Raw genomic sequence first — 11,258 nt, 5'->3', positions numbered from 1 at the left:
CGACCTAGAGACTCCCCCAGGAGGCTCCTCTCTCAAAGATTCTACCACTCTCCCAAAAAGCCACCCTGGGGACCAAGCCCGCAACACATGGGTCTTTGGGGAGGCATTCAAGACCCAAGATGTCGCCGCCCTAGAATTCGGATTATACATTGACATCTGGGCTGTCTGCTGTTGTTTCTTCGGGTTTTCAAACTAGAGTAGTTTTTCTCCAAAGTCTCACTGTCTGGAGGACATCAGAGCAGAAGGGGCTTAGCTGTGGAGGTTCCGTTTGTGAGCCAGCAGGAAGTCCTGTTGATATTCTCTCCTGGGTCATTATGCTAATCACGGGGACTAAAAGATGAGCTACAGGATACTTTTAAAGTAATTTTACTTATTGTATAACGAACGAATGTTTCTGAAGAATACGCGACAGATTTATAGTATTTTTTTAGTAACCTATTTTGTCACCCAAGAATCAAGTTCATTTCACTGAGGATCAATTCATACTTTTTTTAATTTAAGAAATTTTTTATTCATTTTACATACCAACCACAGATCCCCCTATCGTCCCCCCTCCCACTCCCCTCCAGTCATCTTCCCCCCACCCCCACCCCTACCCAACCATCCATCCTCTTCTTCAAAAGGGTAAGGCCTCCCATGGGGAGTCAGCAAAGCCCTGTACATTCAGTTGAGGCAGGATCAAGACCCTGCCCCCTGCATCAAGACTGAGCTAGGTGTCCCACCATAGGTAATGGGCTCCAAAAAGCCAGCTCATACACCAGGGATAGATCCTGATCCCACTGCCAGGGGCCCTTCAAACAGACCAAGCTGCGCAACTGTCTCCCATATGGAGAGAACCTAGTCCAGTCCCATGCAGGCTCCACAGCTGTTGGTCTAAAGTTCATGAGTTCCCACTAGGTTGGTTTGGTCATCTCTGCATGTTTCCCCATCATGATCTTGATCCTCCTTGCTTATAGAATCCCTCTTCCCTCTCTTCGACTGGACTCCTGGAGCTCAGCCTGGTGCTTGGCTGTGGATCTCTGCATCTGTTTCCATCAGTTACTGGATGAAGGCTCTCTGATGACAGTTAGGGTAGTCACCAATCTGATTACTGGGGTAGGCCAGTTCAGGTACCCTCTCCACTATTGCTAGTAGTCTGATCTGGGGTCATCCTTGTGGATTCCTGGGAATTTCCCTGGCACCAGGTTTCTCCCTATCCCTCTCTCCATAATGGTTCCCTCTATCAAGAGATCTCTTTCATTGCTCTCCCACTCCATCCCTGTTCCAGCTGGACTATCCTGTTCCCTAATGCTCTCATCCCATATCCTCTCCTCTCTAATACTGCCCCCCCCCCCATTTACTCATGGAGATCTCATCTATTTCTCCTTCCCAGGGCAATCCATGCATCCCTCTCAGGGTCCTCCTTGTTACCTCGCTTCTCTGGAGCTGTGGGTTATAGCCTGATTACCCTTTGCTTTACATCTTAGCATGCTAAGAATCATCTTCCATTTTCTGCACGTTTTACATAGTAGAGCAGATTTCATTTGATGGCACCACACACCTATATGTTTAACTACTGGGATAGCTGAAGCAGGGGGATCACTAGTGCTGAGGAACTCAAGACCAACCTGGGCAACACAGTAACACTATATCTGTAAAACTAAGTTAAAAATATTTTTCTCAGCACTAGTACTACAACACATATGGAATTCATTCTCTTATTCAGTTTTGATTCCAGTAAGCGGTCACAGAAAGTGTAGTCAGTATAAAGCACTGGTGGAGTGAGGTAAGGGACAGTCCATGCCTCACAGAGAACAGATTTGTCAGGTTGCTTTGTGGCTGTAACAAAGCTAAAATACAGCAGTATATAGTAAAACACTGCATCAAAAACATACAGTAGACGCAGATCTGAGCTAAGGCATTTGTTGGTATCATACAACGTGGCGTGGTGACCCGAGGCAGTGGCTGCGTGCTGTGTACTCAGAACCAAGGCTGCAGTTGCTTGTATGACAAAGGCAAGGACTGCCAGCAACACACAGCTTCATCACCTCTTGGATTCTGAATTAAGTTGTGGGTTCTGTGCACTCACAACCCTTTCACTGTTGTCAATTTTTTGTGACTTATGTAGGGGTCGTGACCCTCAGTTTAAGAACCTGTGGTGTTCCAGCTCAGGAGTCAGTGTCCTATGGATTCATCAGCTCTCAAGAGGCCAAGGGAGCATCCTGAGTGGAAAAACTCCAGCCCTGACTGGTTAACACAGTATACAAGATCACCAGCATCCTTTGGGCAGGTTGGTTCTTCTTGCTGCTGTCCTGATTTGTTATTGCTTTGAATGAGGTTCATAGAATTTCAAGGAAGTTAAAAAAAAAAAGCATGAAAGTTTCAAATATTGAGCCTAAAAGCCAACATTGCTTTATTTTTATTTGGATTACATTTCATGAATAAATAATAGCAAGGATATCTTACTCAGTCTTGGAGCTCAGGAGTTTGACCAGGGAGTAGCATAATAAAAGAGTTGTCTCATTCTGTCACACCCTCCTGAGTGTTGCTTGGAAGGCTATCCCGCAGCAGCTCCAGGGATCTAGATTCTTTCCTCTACTGGATCAGCTGGGCCCATGGGGTCCTTTGAGACCTTGGAACCATTTATTGGATCGTCAGCAGGCAGCCAGCAAAGACAGAGAGACAAAGCAACTCTTGGGATGTCAGGGGTCAGGCTCAAAAGAGTGTACACGACGCTGTGGCCATCCCTAGGGAACTGCATGAACCCCTCAGCGGATGCTGAGGACACAGACAGTGAGTACCGTACTCTGTCTAGCTGTCAGTGGTTTCCTGTACGCATAGGCCAGATAAAAGTCACTTTATAAATCGGGTGCAGCAATAGTTGATAATAAAATAGGACAATCATGATTTACAGAAATAAAAGTTACATAATGTGGTCTCTGCCTTGATTCAAGACAACTGTCAGTATTTTCAGATCTTGATTGACTAAGGGTAATTCGAATTCCGGAGTGCAAAGATAAAGGAAGATGATGAACTCACATTCTAGTGGACAAAGTGAGTCACATGACCCCACCTAGAAGCACAGCTGTGTGCGCAGTGTTATTATGAGCTCAGAGCAAAGGGAAATAGTGAATATGTGGCCTTGTGCCTGCCACAGTACAAAAAAAAATACTTAAAAATACAGAAAAGTTGTTTTCTATTTCAGTCTGGAAACAGCTGTTAGGAATTGGATTCATCTTCTCATCTCTTTAGAAACTTCAACTGTCTCATTTTTGAGCTGGGACTTATACCTACACATGGTACATGCTTCCACTGTCCAGAATTTCCTTGGTCCAAAATCTCATTTTGTAGCCTAGACTGACCTCAAACTTGAGAGGCTCCAGCCTTAGTTTCCTGAGTGTTACACAGACCTGTGCTACCACCCCAGGAACATTTTAACGTGTGTGTGTGTGTGTGTGTGTGTGTGTGTGTGTGTGTGTGTGTGTGTGTGTTGTATGCTTAGTTTTATACACTTCTTTTTCACCTATGTTCCTATGTATTTCATCCATTCAAGAGTTCAACTCCCAATTCTCCAATACACTAGTTGGATGAATTTATAAAACTTTCTATGTCTCATGTTTTCAATTCATAAGATGGTGACAGAAAAGTCACCTATGAAATAAGCTGTCATGGAGATTAGAACTCAGCCACAGGAAGGTCTAGCACACAAGCTTAGCTATCCTCTCAAGAGTGTACTAAGTCACTAAAGTTCCAGTATAATGCTTAGGCTACTTTATTAACACTTAAAATATTTTAATTCATTAGTTGAGCATTTCATAAATATATTTTGATCATATTCATCTCCAACTCCTCCCTGATCTACCCATATCCATAAATATTTCTTGATCATATCTCAATTCCTCCCAGATCGATGCTCACCTCCCTAAATCCCAACTTCACGCCCCCATTCTTTTTTAAAAATAATCTACTGACTCTAATTTGTGCTACCTGTATGCTCTGGGATGTGTGGCCATCTCCTGGAGCATGTTAGACCTACCAGGAACCACAGTCTTAAAGAAAACTGACTCTCCCAGAAGCCACCAACTGTCCTCACTTAGTAGTAGGAGATCATGAGCCACCCCTGTCCTGTGTTAGAATGTTGACCAACTTGATCCTGGCAGGTCTTGTGCGGGCAACCACAGTTGGTGTGAGTTCACGGGGACAGTTGTCCTGTCATGTCCAGAAGACTCTGTTTCACTCCAGTCCTCCTCAGCCTTTGGCTCTTACAACCTTTCCATCCTCTCTTTAGCAATGGTCCCTGAGTCTTGGTGAGGGGTGTGTTATAGATGATGCATTCATAGCTAAGCACCTGATAGACACGTATTAGGTGTACTTCAGTGGTGAACTTTTGCATTGATTACTATCCACTGCATGAAGAAACTTCTGTGACAAGACCTGAGAGCTACACTAATCTACAAATGGGGAGAAACAGATTTTCAGGCCAGTTTGATACTATGTCTATATAGCAGAATAAAAGGAGTAGGTTCAGCCTTCGGGTCCATGAATTCCCCAACCACGGGTTCTTGGCCAGATTTGCAGTATCAGGTATGTGTTCCCTCTTGTGTAGTGGGCCTTAAATCCAACCAGAAAGCAGTTGATTACCCCCATAACATTTACGCCACTGTAGTACCCATGGGCCTATCTCGTCACACTGGTCATTATTTCAGTTTACAAGGTTAAGACTGACTTCTCCCTCCAGCAGGCTGTACAACATCTTCTAGTACTATGAGAGCTAGGCATCCGGAAGGAAGCTTTCAGGGTTAGTATCAGCTTGATTTCTCCATGTCCTGTGACCAATGTGTCTTAACATCAAGTTCTAGTGGGTAATCAAAAAAGCATTAACAATGTATTACTTAGGTGTCACCAGGGCACCTCTGATCCGAAACTGGAGGGGAGATATGCCACATCTGGCAGTGGGCTTTTTGTTTGACAACCCATGACTTCTGGGATGAGTACAATGCCTTGTGTAGAGCAACTCCATTATATGATGCTTATAAAATAGTGGGCTTCCATAACATTTTTGTTGTTGTTTTTAAAATAATTTCTGTTTAGAGCAGTTTTGGTACAGAGATTTCCATCCACCACCCCCCCCCCCACACACACACATACACACACATTTGCACATCACCTTTATCAACATCTATACCTGATGGGGGCATTTGCTTCCACTGATGGACTTCCATTGACCTAACAGTATCCAGTCTTCTTTTAATACAAGAATGCAATTCTCTTTGGGATGCCTTATTCTTCAGGTGAGCCATACATGCAAATGTGTTCTAGTTTGGCTTCTAGAAAGTTCAGGACACAACAAAGGGCCTTTATCTTATCAGGGGCACCATGAGAGTTAAGAGGAATGAAGCAGAGAGGCAATAGGAAAGGGTGTTTGGTTGCTGGTCTGTGCAATGGACAGCTCTATCCCACAAGATGTCCTCTGAGGATTTGCATAAATACCTCCTTAAGCTAGTTGAATCAGGGGGACAGAAATGGGATTTTGCTGACTGGCTCTCCTCTTGCACTGGTTAAAATATCACCCTGCTGGAAGCTGATGCCACACACTTGAGAGTTGAATGTGACTCAGTATCCAGTGTGTCCTGTGGTGTGTCAGAAGCAATGCAGGTCAATCAGGAGAGTTAGACCCCGAGTAAGGTGAGGCTAGGCACATCTGACAAGATTCTCAGAGGCATATTTGTACCTTTATATTATACAAGTTTATTTCCCCCATGGTGGAGCATGTTGATGACACTTAGAGTTCTTCACATTCATTTCTGAACATGTTATTTACAGTCTCTAGATTTCTTCCATTATGATAAAGTTAACCAAACTCTGTGTATATGAAGGTGGTTGGGTCTTACTTATTAATAAAGAAATATTGTCTCTTGAGGTTAACACTGCCCTTCATGAGATAACCTAACTTAGAGAAAAGCAACACAGGTTGATGGCATCTGAACAGTCCAAACTACTCGCTGCTGTCTTTAGGATTCGTGGCAAGGGATCCTGGGAACTAGAGGGTCAGTTAGTAACCTCTGGCCTGTCCCAACCCTCTCTTGTTTCCAGGCCATCTCTATTCTCAGTTACTTAAATACTTACTAAATAACTTTTTAGTTCCTTCCTTAGCTTTAATTCAATATTGTTCAAAAGCATGAATTGAGAATGGTGTGTGATGGAGTTCTTCCAAATTACACACCCTTCTCTTGGCCACCTCATTCCCTAAAACTCAAACTCTCCTAGTCTAGAAGCAGCATCCTGGGTACCACTGAAATACCTCCTGTGAGAAAGAAAGGGAACTTGACCATTTTTTGAAGTGCTGTGAGTGAAAGTTGCTGATGACCATTTTACTTTCAAGAAAATGACTCTGTGGGCTTCGTTTCCCAGCCTGTCCAAAGGCTTTCTACTGGAGCCAGGTGGAAAGTTCCCAGTCTCAGTTCTACACAGGAGCTTAATATGTGCAACCAAAGGCACCAGATATTTGTCATGTGATAATTCTGGGATGTTTTGAGCTTCTGCCTGGGGGCTGTCTAACCATGGAATTGCCAAATAGCCATGGAGGTAGCTTACTTTTCTACTCCATGTCCAGATACACTTTGTGTGATTATATGATATCAGATTTCCCCAAGAAATACCATCGCAAGGGGCTATTTGCTTATGTGCACCAACATTATTTACTGTACTTAATCTGTCTGGTAGTATTTAGTGACCTTCACCAGTTCAGCATTCTTGGCAAGGATTTTCCCCTTGGCCACAGGGGAAACTTGCATTTCTCTGGATCCTTCCAAGAGAGGGGAATGCAACCACAGCAGCTGTGGATATGAAAATAACTAGGAGCAAAATAGATAGCAAACTCAGAAGAGCTTGAGAAAGACTTCTCCCAGAAGACATTCACTTCTGACACCAAACATTTGGGAGAATTCAGTGATAAGCTGGCCCTCATGTAGCTATTTTTAACCCAAAGAAAAGCAGAGGTGGATAGATAGGTAATTCAATATTTTAAACACAGATTAACATAATTCTGTCTTCATTTTACTCTCAGCTACACATGTGTGATTCATGTCATGCTCTGAAATACATGGATATATGGAGATTAGAATAGCCTTCTAATATCACTCCCATCATAATGAGACAGGAATAAACTTCTGGGACTTCATATAAAAAAAGAAGAAGAAGAAGAAGAATTGTAGGTGGATGATGTCAGGGCCTAGATTTCTGTTAATTTCAGAATGTGCTTCTCTCATACTTAAAAAAAAAAAAGTTTTATGGATTGTAAGGCCAAAGCTCATTGAGATCCACAATGCCTTTGAGTGAGCCTTCCCAAAACATGAACGATCCCATCTGGCCTGGGCGGTTCTTTGTTGAGCATTCCCAGCCAACACAACCACACTTCCTCAGTTATATGTTCTATTACCCACGAGACTCTCAATAAGTCCCACCCCAAAGCATCCTTGTTTCTATATTACCATAACAGGATGCCCCATGGGTACCATTCAAAACAAAATGAATGATCTGCACTAGGTTGGGTAGCAACACCCTGTCCCCCATTAGAGGCATACATGTAACACTGCATTAAGGTCTGGGTCCTCCAGAGAGGATGCAGACTTTCAAAGTGAAGAAAGCCTCACCACAGTATATAGAAGCTTCCAGAATCTTCTTTGTCTTTGTTTTTACTTTTTCTCCTAAGGTATTTTAATGTATAAAATCTCAACTCTGAAGCCGCCTTTGAGGCCAGGGAGAAACATTTAAACATTTGCGCAGTTCATGATTCAGAGACTTATTTATAAGACTGTTGATTTTGGGACACCCGGCCCTTGCATTAAGCTGCCGAAGTGAGTCATGTTTGTGGGAGGTAATTACTACCAGAAAGCACAACTAACTTGTAAGCTTCTCTTTAAAATGTCCACTCACAATCTGCAATTATGACAAATAACAGGCTACCAGGGCTTTTGCAATGTTTCATGGCTGTATATATTTATTACCAGTGCATTAAGCAATACCCAAACATACTTTTGTCACAGAGGGGTTCTTGTAGGAGAAATGAGTACCTCTATTAGCATCAGTATAGATTTCTGAGGACGTAGGACTGAAAATATATAACCTCAAGGTATCCCTTCCATTATAGAGAACAAAGCCTTAAGAACAGCTAGCTCAAAAGAATAATAATGGATTTCATTTGCTGGAAAATAGATATGTGTATATGGATTGGATTGAATTGAACATCAGTTCCAACTCACTGAAACCAAGGCCGGCACTTGCTTCTCAATGCTTCAATGTCTCTCCCAGGCTGAGTTGCACTCCTCTGATTCCCCACATAGTAACTGATGGATCCAGCACCCTCTAACTAGCATAACAAGTGGGCAGTCCTTTTGAGACCATCCTGTGGTTCAAACGTCCATGACTCCTCCTGCACCATTTAGTTCCTGAAATTCCTCAGACTTACAGCTAGCTGGTGGTACAGGAAGGAGGAAGAAGAGGCAGAGACTTGGTGCTTGGAGCCAGCACAAAATAAGGGGTTGTATGGCAGGAGTTGAGAAAGCACCAGAAAGGAAAAGCTGGAATTGGAAGCCAGAATCCTGGATATTTGATGGTTTCCAGCTGCCTTTGACTTGCTCTTGTTTCTCTCTGCTGTGATGCTAATGCCTCTCTCTCTTTCCTATGGTTCTCCTGCCTGCTGAGCCAATCTGCACTCTTTTTTTTTTTCCTTTGTATGATGTCTTTTTTTTTTATTTTTATTTTGCAATACAATTCAGTTCTACATATCAGCCACAGATTCCCTTGTTCTCCCCCCTCCCGCCCCCTCACCTTCCCCCCAGCCCACCCCCCATTCCCACCTCCTCCAGGGCAAAGCCTCCCCTGCGGACTGAGATCAACCTGGTAGACTCAGTCCAGGCAGGTCCTGTCCCCTCCTCCCAGGCCGAGCCAAGGGATCCTGCATAAGCCCCAGGTTTCAAACAGCTCATGCCATGAGCACAGGACCCGGTCCCACTGTCTGGATGCCTCCCAAACAGATCAAGCCAATCAACTGTCTCACCCATTCAGAGGGCCTGATCCAGTTGGGGACCCCTCAGCCATTGGTTCATAGTTCATGTGTTTCCATTCATTTGGCTATTTGTCCCTGTGCTTTATCCAACCTTGGTCTCAACAACTCTCGCTCATATAAACCCTCCTCATTCTCACTAATTGGACTCCCAGAGATCCACCCGGGGCCTAGCCATGGATCTCTGCTGCACTCTTAAGTAAGGTGGAGCCTGTATAAAGCTATCTCCTTAGGGTGCATCCTCAAGCTGTCACTACTCCTTTTCTTACTCAATAAGTATGTTATGAGTGTCCATGCTAGACACTGTCTGTGAATATTTCCCAGTTCTTGTCTTGGAGAATCTGTGAGGGTTCATCTTGATAATCATGTTTAGTGGGCAGAAAAGGATGTTAGGGTTAGTTTTACACTGCTTTCAGTTTGGTGAGGGGTTTCCAGAAAGGGTTAGTGTGGTAATTTGAATGTAATTGACCCCATAATTCCATAGGGAGTGGCACCATTAGGAGGTGTGGCTTTGTGGGGGTGGGCTTTGAGGTTTTCTATGCTCAGGATACAGTTACTTCAGTTGACTTCCTGTTGCAAGATGTAGAACTCTCAGCTCCTCCAGCACCACGTCTGCCTGCATGCTGCCAAGCTCCCCACCATGATGATAATGGACTGAACCTCTGAAACTGTAAGTGAGCCCCCTTAATTAAATGTTTTCCTTATAAGAGTTGCTGTGGTCATGGTGTCTCTTCACAGCAATAGAAAACCTGACTAAGACAATTAGTGAAAGGGGTAAGACCCACCATGAGTATGGGTGACATCATCTTGGGATGATCCAAGAAAAAGTCAGCTAGCACAGGCTGTCTCTGCTTCCTGGATGCCACAATTGTTGCTGATGGAACACTCTGAAATCTTGAGCAGGATTAGATCACTCCCCTTTAAGGTCTTCTCCATTGTGCATTCACTGCACTGATAAAACGGACCAACATAAGATCACACTGCCTGGTTGGGAAGACGAGGATAAAAGTACAACTTGGAAAAGTATAATAAATGAGTGGGTACTGTGGAGAAGCATAGAAAAACATTACCCCCAACTCTGGGGAGCAGAAAACAGTTCTCAGCCGTGCGCATTTTTAAGCAAGGACCTGAAGAAAAATTAGGAGATGGCCCAAAGGAACACAGGCAAGGAAATAGGATAAAATATTCTATATAAAAAAGAAACAGAGCAAATTCTGTGGCGGCTGCAAAGATTTAATTCAGGAACATATAATTATTTCACAATGACTGTATTGTTGCTGGCTGTACAATAACACAACAATAATGGGGAGAATGGACAGATAGAGGCCAGAATGTGAGCCCTCATCTGCCATGCGAGGGAGTCGGGATGTAATTGGAATCTCACTTACTTTGTGTCTATTGAAGCAGCCTACAGGATACTGGATACGTTGGTGTCTGAACATCCAGGCTTAGTCCGGGGTATGCTTGTACACCTCCAGCCATTTGGCTAGCTTGACTCTCTGATCTTTTCAAGCTTTTCTATTCTGAATGCGGAACAAATGCCTGGTTTTGTGCTCTGACTCATTACATTGCCCAGGTTGTTCTATGGAACTTTAGTGGAACTCCAGCACCACACTCCCCACGGCCCACCTGGATGACAAGCTATCCACAACCCTTTTATTTTACATGTTTTCATATAAGTGTCTTTCTTGCTCAATTTCAAGTTAGATTAAAATTTGGAACAAATCAAAATTAATGAGCTATTATTAATTTGCCAAATATTTAAGGCACTGCAGCATATTGAGAAATATCCCAGGCAATACAATAATGATTCCTAGACAAAACTTCTACTTTAATGGCAAAATTTTAGAGGAAAGAGACAAAGAACTTATCAGGTAATGATGATGGTCCTATAGGAAATTGTTATGATTGTTATGTGGAAAATTAAGCAAGGGCTTTGGATGGGGTGTGTGTGTGTGTGTGTGTGTGTGTGTGTGTGTGTGTGTGTGTGTGTTTGGATGGGGTGTGTGTGTGTGTGTGTGTGTGTGTGTGTGTGTGTGTGTGTGTAGTGTTGTTTTAATGCAGGATTGAAGGATTATGGGCTGGAGAACAGGCTCAGTGTTAACGAGTAGTGGCTACTCTTCTAGAGGACCATTGTTTGATTCTTGGCATCCATGTCGTGTGTCTCTCAATCACCCACAACTCCTGCTCCTGGGGATCTGACTCCTTCTTCTGG

At 43.5% G+C, this 11,258-nt stretch overlaps 1 long non-coding RNA gene across 1 annotated transcript in view; it reads left to right on the top strand.

The window, feature by feature from the left end:
- The first annotated feature begins 667 nt into the window (after positions 1-667).
- Positions 668-11,258, top strand: part of LOC128104193 (uncharacterized) — a 46,370-nt gene continuing 35,779 nt past the window's right edge. The window contains exon 1 of the long non-coding RNA XR_008215903.1: positions 668-2,269. This is a non-coding gene — a long non-coding RNA (uncharacterized LOC128104193). The remainder of the gene's footprint in view (positions 2,270-11,258) is intronic.

The sequence above is a fragment of the Peromyscus californicus genome, unplaced genomic scaffold, assembly GCF_007827085.1.
Source record: "Peromyscus californicus insignis strain IS unplaced genomic scaffold, ASM782708v3 Scaffold_8__1_contigs__length_139910024, whole genome shotgun sequence".
In the NCBI taxonomy this organism is placed as follows: domain Eukaryota; kingdom Metazoa; phylum Chordata; class Mammalia; order Rodentia; family Cricetidae; genus Peromyscus; species Peromyscus californicus.
This window is presented reverse-complemented; position numbering and strand designations above follow the sequence as displayed.